The sequence below is a fragment of the Notolepis coatsorum genome (assembly GCF_963971535.1).
Source record: "Notolepis coatsorum genome assembly, chromosome: 9".
Taxonomy (NCBI): domain Eukaryota; kingdom Metazoa; phylum Chordata; class Actinopteri; order Aulopiformes; family Paralepididae; genus Notolepis; species Notolepis coatsorum.
Window position 1 is genome coordinate 77,774,922 of NC_140173.1, and position 16,010 is coordinate 77,790,931.

A 16,010-nucleotide genomic window follows, 5' to 3' on the forward strand; every position below is an offset into this window, starting at 1 on the left:
GTGTTTGCTGTTGTGCCCACAGGAGGCGACCTCGGCCATTAGTCAGTGGAAGTTGGTGATCCATTCCACACACCTCAGAGTTAGACCCCACCCACTCCAGGGTAACATCAGCCCAGCAACACGTGTCATTAAGGTCCGGCCAGTCTGACCACACACCGAAGCCAGGAGAGCGACTGTCCAGCGCATGGGCACACATAAATGCACACATATACATAATTGTGAACATCAGACAGCACATAAATCAAACGCAGTCCGCATAATGTTTTGGTGCAAAGATTAGCGACCCCACTGCATGCTGATAGAGAGGACGGGCTGGGAAACAGCTCTACCTGTATAGATAGCTAGAGTTCCTCGTCTCCCTCCGGCCCCTGAATATCAAACTCCTCCAACTATTTGTTGTGTTGTACTTGTAAAAAACAAAAAAAGGGCATGTTGAGAATTGTTCTGCTGTATGTTTTTTGTGTAAAGCGTTTTTCCTTTTCATTCACGAGACTTAACGGATCATATAAATGCACGCTAGTTATGAAAACGTCTGTATTAAAGTATATTTTTTGAAAAGCAATAATTTCCTCCGTGTGGTTTCTTCGTGGTCCTGGGAGGCGGGCAACACTGTGGCGTTGGGAAAGCGGATCACGTAAAGCCTTGCGTCCCTTGGGTTGTGGAGAAGAAAAAAAAGAAGCAGAAATCAATTGATGGACATTGAGGTTCCGCTTGTGATAGGAAGTTAGAACTCCAGGCAGGTCTTGCATCTCCATTCGCTCTCAATATGATCCTCTTCCAGTTCAGGCAGGTTCAAGGTCTTATTCCCGCTCCATACTCTAAAGCGATCGATTTCCACACCTATTCACATTGATGTATGCTTGGCCACATGCGTGCCCTAACCCAATCTCGTGCCTATTAGCCGACCCTTGCATTGCACTACCTATTATGGTGGGGGGGGGGGGTGCTGTAAGGATGCCGCTGTGCTCCCATTACATTCCCCATTATGATAGCACTCTTAACACCGTGTCACATTCTTTAAGTCAGTGGCCAAATTGCAGTAGACTAAGCACCTTGTATCCACCAGGGACACGCCGCCTGGGTGATTTAGACTCTGTGAGGAACCATATTGTGTCTCTTTTCCTCCTCCTCCTCCTCCTGCGTTTCCAATTCTATGTGATGCCTTGTTTTTTTATTTACCCAGGGACGGTTGACACATCTTCTCTCTTTCAAGCTGCTTCACACTCACACTCTCATTAGGCTTGTTTTCCAACCTTCTTTCTCAAGTCGTCCCAGACACGGCGAGGATTGGAGCAGCAACACGTCACTCTCAATCTGTGCCCTCAGTTCAGTTGGACATTCCATTTCATCTTTCCCTCGCTACCCCAGATCACAAAGCATAGGCACAGAGCCATACTTTTATTTTCGGGGGAGGGGAGGGCAGAGAGGGAATGGAGGGACAACAGACGAGGCAGAGCTAAAGGTGCAGTTCCACCAAACACACGGACCTGTTTAACTGGCTGCTTGATGGGCGTTCAATTAAATAATGTAGGCAGATGTCGGATAGATGATATTAGAGCCAGTATTTTGATTTGATAAGAAAGGCCACTTAATTGTGACGTCTGTAGTCAACGCACTATAAAGGACTACAAATCCCACGGCGCCTGTGCTAAAGCCGCAGTGATGGGCAACCTGTTGAGAGACGTGGTCGAGAAACATTTTTTAACCGTTTTGTACTTTTCGTATCATACATAACGTACCTTTTCGTATTATAACGTACTACACGTAACGTACCGTATCATACACGTACAAGTACCCTTTAAGTTATGAAGTTATTAAGCATTATCAAGAAAGAAAGAATACCCAAGTTGTTTGTTATTTTCTTTGAGTTTTGCCTATTTCTTTTGAATATTGTAAAGGCCTATTTTCTTTGTTGCATGTGCAAATGTTTGTTACTTTATTTTGAGCAAACACATCGCAACATCATCGAAACCATTGGAGGCCAAGCAACACTTCGAACTGTGAGTAATTTAAATAAAGAAACTAGTTAGAACTGTCTGTTTAAAGCGTCTAGTGGCTTGATGGAAAGACTGATTGATTGATTGACAATGGAAGGAAGCCACGACAGATGATGTCATGCCCCCACATCCTTCTATGGTCTTGATCAATTGAATGCCGTTTTATTTTCCTTTATTGACATTGACAAGTATACAAAATATGTCAATATCAAAACATAACCATTGCATATGTAAGGCTATTAAAAAAACAGCAAACAAGTCAATACAGCTACAATTGTTACGCAAATACAAAAGAGAGTCAAGTGTGGCAGAACCCCAGGACAGACAGACACAGGAGACAGTCGGAATACAATAATGATATTTAATAAATAAAGACACGTAAAACCACAATAGTCAGTACGATCAAGCACTGAGATATGAGTTGTCAGGTCTTTTATGCAGCAGGTGTCTCTGCCTCAGGACGCATCCAGATGCTCCGCATTGCGCTTGATTAGCCTCCATGGGAGGTGACGAGGTGGAAGCCACAACAACCATTATGTTTTGTGAGTGACAAACAATTCCATCATAATGTTATATCCATTAGTTATTAGGGGTGTAACGGTACACAAAAACCACGGTTCAGTACGTACCTCGGTTTTGAAGTCATGGTTCGGTACAGGTTTTTGGTACAGTGGGGGAAAGTTTGGCTTTCCATGTTCCACTCAGGGGTGATGTAGTGTGCAGTAACTAATTGTACTTGTAGGGCTGTCAACGAATATTATACTGTATTGAAATTAATAATCGACTTGTAAAGAAAAAAATATATATAATTATATTAGATTGTGAAGAAAACAGCCCCTGGTGGGCGGTCGTTAGTGGTTAACATACCGTTGTATTCGTTCGGTACACAGCCGTTTGGTACGGTACACACTGAAACGGTTTGGTACGGATACGTATACCTTTACACCCCTATTAGTTATCTAACCTACTGATCAAACCCATCAGAACGGGGTCATCCCTATGTTCCCCGGGTTCTATGTTCCCCGATCGATTGATTGATTGATTGAACATTTTATTAATGTCCGCCTTGTTTCGAACTGGTTAAGCTTGGCGACTCTTTCGAAGTTGGTTAAGGTTAGAGTTTGGAATCAGGGCTGGTGGTCTATCGCCCTGCTCTAAAGATAAACTCTAAGCATAACCGACTATCTATCGCTACCGGGGAACATAGGACCCGGGGAACATTGACATGCGCCCATCAGAACCCCCCCTCCCTCTCCTGTACTACAGCACTCAAATCTCCCCACAGGGATTATCCCTTTTATTATCTTAAACTGCAACAATGTCAGCAATATCTCACCGTACTCTGTTCCTCTGCAGTTTGTCCCTGTATGATGGCAGAAATGCGTTGGAAAGGTTGGGAAACCAAAGACAGCTGTTATCAGCCTTTCTTCCATAATCTATACATTATTGTATCATGTCATGATATAATATATATATATTTTTTAAATGTAAACAAGCTGCCTACCATAGAAACACTGCAGACAGCTGATTGGATAGACGCATCGTGAGGTTGGTGGTCCTTGGTTTCGCAGCTGTCAATCGTGGGGCTTGGTTATACAGCCTTTTTTTTTTTTTTAGCTAATCAGTCCACTCAAATATGTATCTTACAACGTTTTAGGCATTTAATAGGCCATACAGTTGCTGTATTGTAATTCATATTTGATCTGCAACTCCTATAGTTTGGCAGTTCGATCAGAATTGTGCAAGGCAGCTGCGCTGCTTTGGACGGATTAATTTGCATAACGTTGAACTCCAGTTGACTTTATGCTAATTCTGTACGACACACGAGCCACACCAATGCCTTCCAATTCACAGCAACCCTTCCCATTGTGCACCTCGTGGCTGCATACGCTCCTCTACACTGAAAATGTATTGACTGCAGCAGTGCTGCTAGACTTGGCTGGAATTGGTGGAAATTCCCCCATCACAGTATAGAAAGCTGATAACTTGAAGCAGGCCGGACAGAGCCTCTTAATCCTTACAAGATAAGCCCCTCACCAAAGATACCACAGTGATCAGATAATGGAGGTCAGTGTTGTCTTTGACCTACTTATCTACTGGGGTTTTGAACAACTGCTCTTTAGACAAAGACAACAGATGTGGGATTCACTACTGACACAGTGCACACTGCTAATGCTAAATGCTGTGTTCTGAGCCCCCTGCTGTACTCACTCTACACACACGATTGTGTGGCCAAGTTCAGCTCCAACTCCATAGTGAAGTTTGCAGACGACACGGTGGTGGTGGGGCTGATCTCGGACAACGACGAAAAGGCCTACCGGGAGGAGGTTGAGGTACTGGAACGCTGGTGCCAGGACAACAGCCTGCTGCTGAACATTGGTAAAACCAAGGAGCTGATCGTGGATTATAGGAGAGGACAGCAGGAGACACACACACCACTGAGGATAAACGGGGCTACCGTGGACAGGGTGAGCAGCTTTAAGTACCTGGGGGTCCACATCTCAGAGGATCTGACATGGTCAACACACAGACTCAGTCGTAAAAAAGGTGAAGCAGCGCCTCTACCACCTGAGACAGTTAAGGAAGTTCAGAGTATCTGGGAAGATACTCCAGTCCTTCTATTCCGGAGCTGTAGAGAGCATCTTGACTGGAAACATCACTGCCTGGTATGGAAACAGCACGGCACAGGACAAGAAGGCCCTACAGAGAGTGGTGCGCTCAGCCGAGCGTACCACGGGTATTGCACTACCTCCCCTGCAGGTTCTATACAACAAGAGGTGCAAATCCAGAGCCTGCAGAATAATGAAAGACCCTCACCACCCCAACAACAGCCTGTTCCGGCTGCTGAGGTCAGGCAGACGCCTGCGAACCCCAGCTACTAGGACAGAGAGGCTTCGGCTCAGCTTCTTCCCCCAGGCCATCAGAGCCTTGAACACTGAGTGCCACAGAACACTGAACTCTCCACACACAAGCACACATGAGCACACACGACACGCACAGTGTACACGCTCGCACACTAGCAGCCACTTTAACATGAGCAAGCACACACTCATGCTGCACACGCCCACACTTATGGCCACAAAGGAAAGGTCACTTTAAAAATAGTATAGCAACAGTAACAGTGTATTGCACTACCAAAGGACCTAGCATGTCCTCCATGCTCTGTAAATAACTTATGTACAAATACCGATATGCCCTACTATGTTACCTGTTTATTGCACAATGTTGTTTTATTGGATTCTATTATATGTTGTACTACTGTATTGCACATCATTGCGGGCAAGACCACCCGCATTTCATTGTATACTTGTATGCCGTGACAAATAAAACTCTTGACTTGACTTGATTACTGTAATAATAATGAAGGTAAACTGGGGTAAAAACAATGTCTATGACCTATTAGAATATACATAATTGTAATATTAATATTATGTACATAAGAAGTATGCTTAGGTAAACACATGTATAGGGTAATTAAATTGAAGAAGAAGATCATTTTTGTCAATGTACACAAGGCAATTTAAATGTGTCTTCCCATTTCCTCATATCCCTTCTAGTTACACATACACACACAGTCCTCATTTCCCTCTTAGTTCTGTCACCAAATCTGCCTTCTTCTAATTCTGTTTTCCTCAGAAACGTCTCCAGACTCCGACCATCACTTTCCGACTCCACAGCTGAGACCCTCATCCATGCCTTCGTCACCTCCCATCTGGACTACCGCAACGGGGTCCTGTCCGGGGTTCCAAGCAATACCCTGGACAGGCTCCAGTATGTTCAAAACTTAGCTGCCAAGGTTCTCACCCGCACCAAACCCTGGCAGCACATCACCCCCACCCTCATCCACCTCCACTGGCTCCCCATCAAATCCTGCATCACCTACAAAACCCTCCTGCTCACCTACAAGTCCCTCCATGCTCTGGCACCTCAGTACCTCACTGACCTCCTCCACCCCCACACTCAGTCACGGTCCTTGCGATCCTCAGACACTGGTCAGCTCTCCATTCCCTAAACCAGACTGCAGACTTTTGGGGACAGAGCTTTCAGCATGGCAGCTCCCACCCTCTGGAAGTCCCTCCCTGCAGAACTCCGCAACGCCCCAACTCTAAATTCAACTAACTCCTCAAAACTCACCTCTTCAACATGGCCTTTGACTCCTAATTTCCTACATTGAATGTTGTGTCTGTCCACCATGTTATTGTTGTTTTTCCCCCTATGTAAAGCGACCTTATTATTATTATTATTATTATTATTATTATTATTATTATTATTATTATTATTATTATTATTATTATTATTATTATTATTATTATTATTATTATTATTATTAGTTACACATACACACCGTACCCAACACATATGCATTTCATCAAAGAGGTCAGAGTGCACGGTCGCCCACAGTGCAGCACCCCTGGAGCAGTTTTGGGATTCAGTGCCTTGCCCGGGGAAGATGCCCCCTAGAATGTAATGTATCAACAAGCTTAATAAAATAACCAGTACTGTCTCATCAACCAAATGCATCATGTAAAAAGAGTTCAGCTTTATCCAAAGCCTTCTCGCTATTCTTTCCCGCCGGGGGGCCGTCACGCATGCAAGAATAGTGACCAATTTACTTCCGGTATACAATCGACAGGCATTTTATGCTAAATGTGCCAGGTGGATAAGAGGGTTAACCTCAGAAGGCGAAGACATTAACGCTATGGTGATGCTACAGCAATTTAATAGCACATAGCAACCATTGGGTCTCATTCACCAACATTGTCATAAGATTTCTCTTACGACAACCACCTTGGAAGGTCATAAGAGAAAGTCGACGACAATTACACCCGGATTCACTAACACATGGAGAGGCTGTCTTAACTCGCCAAAATGCTCACAGCTGTGATTCCCAGAATGAGATACATCACGCATTGACAAAGTTGAACGCGTGTTCCCGTTTACTTCATTTGGCTGTCCAGCTCATTATAATGCGAGGGCCATGTGGAAATAGAGGTTCGGAATTGCCCGGTATTCAACAGGTAGCGGAAGCGCTTTGCGACGGATCAAAATGAGATTAGATTCAAATGTATTATCATTACACAGCACACTATATACCTATAGTGGAATAGACTGTATTAATATTCCATATTTATACCATCTTGTTGCACGCTCCTGGCTGTGCACCTGCCGCAGCGCTCGCGCACACACACACACGTGCGTAGTGTATAGTCTACGTGCGTAATGAATGAATGCAGTAGGCTTATACTATTCTAATGACTTGTTTTATTAGGAGATCACAGATATTGCGCTGCCATAGTAGTCATTTATACTACATCACAGTTCGACTACAGTACAGTACAGTACAGTACACATCTTAGCGTTACATCTCCACAGAGTCCAGTCCGCTCACAGTACGCAGTATTATAGAATCTACTAAATCCTAATGAAACAAGTAATTATTTGATTTTGATTTTGATTTTTTTTTTTTTTTTTTTATTTTTTTTATTATTGCAAAACAAAACTTATTAAAAGTCAGTACTCAACACACAATGTATAATGATTTTGATTTTATTACGGATCCCCATTAGCTGGTGCCATGGCAACCAGCTAGTCTTCCTGGGGTCCACACAAAAAAACATACAAAAACAATTATTGCAAAACAGAATGATTAAAAGCCAGTACTCAACATACAATACACAATGAAACTAACAATTAAGATGGCTAAAATCACATGCAAGCAAAGAAACATAAAACAAAAAAACAAAACAAAACAAAACAAAATACAGTGTTAAATACAATTTAAGATTGTTTTTAAAATTGAATATTTTTAAGAATTGCTTTTAGAATGCTCATCAGTGTTACTAAAACATCAATTTCACCATACCTTTAAAAAGAAAAGAAAAAACACACAAAATAATCAGAAGAAGTTTTGGATAACATGGCTGCAGCTACACTCATGCATGACATATATTAATTTCCTTCCGGATTATGGCTCCTTTGAGTTTCTGGTAGCACTTTATAATAACACCCTGTTATAATACATTTATAAGGTATTTGTAGATAATGAACAAATCATGAACAAACCATTTATATACATTCATAAATGATTATTAAATCATTTATAACTATATTTGTATACCATTTACAAAGTATTTATAACACATTAGTGGATAATGAACTAATCATGAACAAACCATTTATATACATTCATAAATTATTATTAAATCATTTACAACTATATTTGTATAACATTTACAGATTAGTTCTACATTTTTTATAACTCATTATCAACATTGTTTGTACTTGATTTGTTCATCATTAAATAATGTTGTTTAATGTGTAGTAACACATTTGTAGATGCTTTGAAAAATGGATATGAAAAAACGACTATAGTGTATCTCCATTTATTTTTCATGTTCAACAAATGATTTGTTAAGACATTCATAAAACATCTATAAATCATTTGCAGATGCTATTGTGTGCCCTAATCTAAAGTCATTAACAAATGTCTAATACAGTTAATTATTTGTTAACTTTTTCATCACATGTTACAAATGTTGTAGACAGCTTTCGGATACACCCTTCTTTGTGACATCAAACAGTGACAGAATTAGGACTAAACATAAATGCAATTTTATTAACATATAACTTGGGGGGGCACTAGGACCCAGGAGTACCCTGGCCAGGTATTGAAGAGTATCTAGAGAGGAAGTCTTACGAGAGTGAGACTTGACGTCACGTGTGTTGCCGTCTGTTTGAATGGAAGCACGATCCATGCAGAACCAAGTTATCCGTGCTGATCCTGCCCCACGCTTTTAATAAGGTATGAGCAGGTTAAACATCTTTTTTGTTGGTAAATCTATTCCATCATTTCCGACCTACAAACAACTCTTATGTTGTGTAGACGTACTTGATGTGGTGCTTGCTAACGTTACATTTGTTCCTAATGTGTGCTCAGTATATTGCGGTATGTGATGATGACACGACACAAATAATTATTTGTATTTTCAGACTGTATAGGCGCAGATACAGCCTGAAAATACAAATAATTATTACTCTTGTGTGTCGTGTCATCATCACATACCGCAATATACTGAGCACACATTAGGAACAAATGTTTTTTTTCTTCACTTTTTTGTTTATTATACTTTTTTGAGGACATAGAAATTATAAGTATATGTCTGCATATATACATTATTGTATTGTCATTGTCCACATAGAACAGATAACAACATTAAACAGAAGAAAATAAAATAAAAAAATAAAAAACAAGAAAAAATAAAACAGAGTTCAAAAGTAAATAATAATACAAACAAACACTGACTTGGTCGCACGACAGTCGTCTCAAACGTATATACATAGTATATCAAATATATAGCACATGTTTCGGTACCCAAATATGCTTCTCCAATGTATATCCGGTATATCAAATAACTCACGTTGACTTAACGTTCACACAGATGAATACCAACAAGCAGCATACAAATTGCTATTCTGGAATAGTATGGAACTGTACATCATCCACAAGTACAAGGAATGAACCCCACGTTTTCTTGAACATAGATGAAGAACCTCTCAGAGTGCATCTTATCTTTTCAAGTTTGATAAAGTATAGTATGTCTCTAATCCAGTGAAGGTGAGTGGGGGGAGCAGCGGACTTCCATTTAAACAGAATCAGCCGCCTGGCCAGTAGAGTGGTAAATGCCACAACGTGTGCTTTGTGCTTTGAAAGTGATAACATAGGTGGGGAGTATCCAAAAAGCGCTGTCAATACATTTGGTTCAAGATTTGTCTCAATACTTCCCGAGATGGTTTCAAAAATATTTGTCCAATACCTGTACAAGGAGGGGCATGTCCAAAACATGTGAGTATATGTGGCTGGGGCCGAATGACATCTATCACATATAGGATCGATATCTTCATACATTTTGGCTAACCTGACTTTCGTCAGGTGTACTCGATGAACAATTTTGCATTGTATCAGCCCGTGTCTTGCACAAATAGAAGAAGAATGAACAAGACGTAGAATGTCAACCCAAATGTCATCCGAGATCTCCTCCTCTAAATCCTCCTTCCATTTACTTTTAATATTGTGTATTGTGGTGGGACATAAGGAGAGAATGAGATTGTACATAGTCGATATCATGCCCTTGATGGAAGACATCGGAGTTAAAAAGGAGTCGATGGGTGTTACCTCTGGAAGGTTGGGAAATATAGGGTTAATGCTACAGACATAGCTACGAATCTGTAGATACCGAAAGAAATGTCGGCTATGGATTGAATATTTCTCTGATAATTGCTGAAAGGAGGCAAAAACATTATCTATATACAGGTCACCTAGTGTTTTAATACCGAGTGAGGCCCATAAGGAGAATGCTCCATCCATCAATGAGGGGTGAAATAGAGGGTTAGCTGCTATCGGGGCCAAGTGGGATAGAGTTTTAAACCCAAAGTGGCGTCTGAATTGATTCCAAATTCTGAATGTAGTTTTAACGATTATATTTTTGAAGTAGGGGGCCAATGGAGAACTAATGGGGGCATGTATAAGTCCGGTTAGTGAAGCAGGTTTGACAGATGAGGCTTCGATGTCAACCCACATAGGGCACACCAGAGGTTTGTCTGACTGTAGCCATTGCTGTATGATTCTGAGATTGGCTGCCCAATAGTAGGCTCTGAAGTTAGGTAGAGCCATGCCACCCAGAAATCTACGCCTTTGTAATAGAGCTTTACTAATTCTGGGAACTTTGTTATTCCAAATAAATTTGGACAATAGGCTGTAAATTTTTTGAAAGAATGAGTGGGGAAGAAAGATAGGCAGGCACTGGACAAGATAAGAAAACCTTGGGAGAGAGTTCATCTTAACGCAATTGATACGTGCAGCAAGAGAGAGAGGTAATAATGACCAACGTTCAAAATCTTCCTGAAATCGAGTCAGTAGAGAGCCAAAATTAAATTTGAATAGGTCCCCAAATGTATCCCTAATTTGGATACCGAGATATTTGAAGCCATGGGGGGACATTTTCAATGGGAAGTTATGCAGTGGATAACTTCGAGCTTCTGCATTCAATGGAAGGAGTTCACTTTTGTCTAAATTTAGTTTATACCCTGAAATACGGCCAAATCGGGTGAATATGTCAAGTGCAGCTGGAATAGATGTGGAGATGTCAGACACGTATAGAAGCAGGTCATCTGCATATAGGGAGGTCCTCTGTTCAACACCCCCTCTGATTATACCTTTTATACGAAGGTCTGATCACCTTTTTTTTTATTTAATTTTTTTCTTTATGCATGGGCAGCAGGTGCACGCACACACTTATTATTATTTTCACTCAAAGCCCATTTCAGGTGTGTAAGTGCAGCATTAACGCAGGCACACGTGCAATACGTATATGCACTTTATTGCAGTTATTAGTTGATATAAAGTCCATCTGCTAAATGTGAGACATTTACTTGTGGCCATGTCTGATGCCATAGCTTCAGTTTATAGGTTTAGTTCAAAAAGTTGTAAAAATCTCTCTGCTGGACAGAGACCACGAAACTCGGGAGAGGGCAGGAGCTCCGGGCACCACACCACACGCGTATCTCAGCGGGAGATGCTTCGGCGTGAGGGGGGAGGGGGGAGGAGGGAAGGGAGAGGGGGGAGGAGGGAAGGGGGAGGGGGGAGGAGGGAAGGGGGAGTAATGTTGTCTGTATCAGTTCTTTTTTATTTTTGTGTACTTGGCTTGGTCGCCCTATTGCAGTTTTATTTTATTGTTTTCAGCGTTTCTCATTTGCGGTGTACCCAGCACATCTATTCATTATCTTGCCGGTATTATGACCCAACCTAGATCAGCACAGCGGTCGGGAGGTGTACTTAGGTTTTGCAGCTGGAATTGCAGAGGCCTAAATCAACCGATCAAATGTAGTAAGGTGATACATCATCTTCAACATCTTGGCGCTAACATTGCTTTCCTTCAAGAGACCCACTTAACTCTTTCAATGCCATGCCTGGTTTTCCGTTTTACCGCTTGAATGCCACCATCCGCGCCAATGTTAACGTTAATATCGCCTAATCTATGTTTTAAATTATGGCTATGTGTCTAATCTGCCCATCGCATTATCAAATACTATTTTCCAGTCAGTGCTGTGAAGGCAGATTATTTTGTTATCGCGTCGTTTCCGTTTCAGAGCAGTTAGAAAAGCCCCCGTTTTGATATAAAAAACAGCTCATTCTGGAGCATTCTATGAAAATCGTCTTTTAGTGGAATATTCCACAACGTTGATATTCGTCGGCCTTTTTATGAATCGTTTTCAAATAAACGCTAGATGATCAATATTATACGTGCACGCACGCACATTACGGCCGCGCACTGATAATCGCCCCGTTGATTTCCTCTCGGACTTTTACAATGAAACCGAAAGAAGACATTTCACAAAACAGCTTATAACTTCATCAAACTTACTCCGATTATCCTACCACTGATAACACAGAGTCCTTACCTGACATCAGATGGTATCCAACTGGTATATTCCAATTCCTGATCACCATTCGAAAAAATCGATAAGTGTATGGATCCAACGCGACACAGTAGATCTCTATGATCCGCGGGGATCTGAGGCTCCAGAATGAACTGTGGTAACCCCGGCTGGATCAGTGAACTGGAAAATGTGGAGTACCGGATTTTTTTCCCCATTAATTTCCATTGAGTCCATTCCAAAATCACTTATGTCATCTGGGAGACGACAGGGGGCGCTTTTTTCCACAGTGATCGTCGGCGCCCCTCGGCTATACTCGGGTAGGCTCGGGTGATGCAATAATTTTTCAGATCTCAAAAAAAAAAAAAAAAAAAAAAATCCGAGAAATCTCGTGAGTGGCTAGCAACCACCTATAAAAAAACACGAGAAATCTCGTGAGTGGCACTGAAAGAGTTAAAGGGAACGGATCATATCAAATTAAAGAGGAGATGGGTGGGTCAGGTTTATCATTCGTAATTTCAAGGGAAATCCAGAGGGGTAGCCATTCTAATCCATAAATCTGTCAACTTTGTTTACTCCGATATTATCTCAGATCCTGGCGGGAGATTTGTGATAGTATACGGCCCCAATTGGGACAATGAGAACTTTTTTCAAACACTGTTTGCCAGGATACCTGATATGTCAACACATTATCTGATTCAGGGTGGAGACCACAATGTCTGGATTAATCCTAGATTAGATCGCTCATCACCCAGGAATAGTGTACCTTCAAGATCTGCCAAAATCATTCATGCTTTTATGAATGAATTCAAGGTCTCTGACCCCTGGCGATTTTTAAACCCACAAGGAAGACAATATTCTTTCTTTTCACATGTTCATCAAACTTATTCTCGTATTGACTTTTTTCTGATTGATAATCGACTCATCCCATCACTACACTGCTCTTATGAAGCGATCGTATTGTCGGATCATGCTCCAGTGCTTCTGGAGTTGTGCTTCCAGGAATATAACAACTCGCCACCTCCTTGGCGCCTAAATTGCTGTTTATTGTCAAATGAGAATTTTGTTAATTTCATACACAACCAAATAGATTTTTTTATATCAACCAATAACACCCCTGAGATTTCAGCATCTTTACTGTGGGAGACATTGAAGGCATATCTGAGGGGTGAGATAATCTCATATAGCGCCTATGAAAGGAAGGTTAGAAAAAGACAGATGAGTGACTTGACTAAGCAGATTAGTCAATTAGATAGCATACATGCTACTCAACCATCCCCGGATGTCTATAAAGAACGTATCTCCCTCCAAGCTAAATTTGATGTCCTCTTACGTGGAGGATCTAATGATTAAATCCAGACAGACTTACTATGAGCATGGAGACAAGTCTAATAAATTATTGGCCCATAAGTTACGACAGGCCTCTGCCTCACATCAGATCCCTCAAATCCAGACAACCAATGGTTTAACTACGGATCCCAAGCTAATTAATGAAGAATTTAAAAACTTTTATTCCTCCTTATATACATCTGAACAAACCTCTGACCCTTCTGCCTATGATAATTTTTTTAATTCATTGGATATACCACAGATAAACCCGGAGGCTGCCACAGGGCTGGAGGGACCAGTCACGATAGATGAGCTCAGAGAGGCCGCCTACTCTATGCAAACAGGGAAGTGTCTGGGGCTAGATGGTTACCCTATAGAGTTCTACAGGAAATTCTTTGATAAACTGGCACCCTTTTTAATTGACATGTATGCAGATTCATTTAGGTCACTTAAGTTATCCCCATCCCTTACTCAAGCCTCGATTTCTCTGTTGCTAAAAAAAGATAAAGACCCCCTATCATGTGGAAGTTATCGTCCTGTCAGTCAGTTGACGGTAGATTTAAAGCTTCTATCAAAGCTCTTAGCTATGCGCTTAGAACCTGTCCTTCCCACTATCATATCTCCAGACCAAACAGGTTTTATCCAGAACAGATATTCATTTTCCAATATTAGACGTCTCTTTAATGTTATATATAGCCCTTCCTCCACAACTAGCCCGGAGGCTGTCATCTCACTAGATGCGGCCAAAGCTTTTGACCGTGTGGAGTGGGGATATCTTTTCGACACATTGAAAAAGTTTGGACTGGGGGATAACTTTGTAGCTTGGGTGAAATTACTTTACACCTCTCCCACTGCCTCAGTAAGGACTAACAACACACGTTCAGCACAGTTCCATCTACACCGCTCCACGAGACAGGGTTGCAATTTGAGCCCACTCCTGTTCGATGTTGCCATTGAACCGTTGGCCATCGCACTTCGATCAGACCTTCGTATTAGGAACAAATGTAATGTTAGCGCCCAACACATCAAGTACGTGGGGCAGGAGCAGCACGGATAACTTGGTTCTGCATGTATCGTGCTTCCATTCAAACAGACGGCAACACACGGCACGTCACTCGCGTGAGACTTCCTCTGTAGAAACTCTTCAATACCTGGCCAGGGTACTCCTGGGTCCTAGTGCCCCCCCATGTTACACTATATGTCATGCACATGTATTTTATATGTTAATAAAATTGCATTTATCTTTAGTCCTAATTCTGTCACTGTTTGATGTCACAAAGAAGGGTGTATCCGAAAGCTGTCTACAACATTTGTAACATGTGATGAAAAAGCAAACAAATAATTAACTGTATTAGACATTTGTTAATGATGAATAGGCTTCACTTTAGATTAGGGCACACAATAGCATCTGCAAATGATTTATAGATGTTTTATGAATGTCTTAACAAATCATTTGTTGAACATGAAAAATAAATGGAGATACAGTATAGTCGTTTTTTCATATCCATTTTTCAAAGCATCTACAAATGTGTTACTACACATTAAACAACATTATTTAATGATGAACAAATCAAGTACAAACAATGTTGATAATGAGTTATAAATAATGTGGAACTAATCTGTAAATGTTATACAAATATAGTTATAAATGATTTAATAATCATTTATGAATGTATATAAATGGTTTGTTCATGATTAGTTAATTATCTACAAATACCTTATAAATGTATTATAACAGGGTGTTATTATAAAGTGCTACCGAATGTTGATGTGTTTGTTGGCGCGTGTGTGTGTGTCGGCGACGCATGTGTGTTTCTTTCCATTGGTTTAATTTGGTTAACGTTATTGGGCGAACAAGAAAACGAAAGAAAACTGTAATGACCCTACAGCTGTTCCAATGTAAATGTGCCTTTCTCCGTGCACTTTCACCGCTCTGAACTGAAGTCGGGGACTCGGTGTGCCGCGCGCTGTTCTCGCACAGACCTCGAGTGCCTGCATGTGGGACTTGTGTGTTTGCGCTGTGGGGCGCATACGTACCGTTACACCCCTACTAAGGACCAGTCCCTTCTGTGCTGCACTACATATTCTCCTGTAGGCTTTGAATAAAAAAATACCCTACATAAACACTGGCACATCATCAACTCTGATCCCAAACTCCAATCTATCTTCAAGGAACCTCCCACAGTAGTCTACAAACGCCCCAACCAACCTGAGAAACCAAGTAGTGAGATCCTACAGCCCACCCACTGC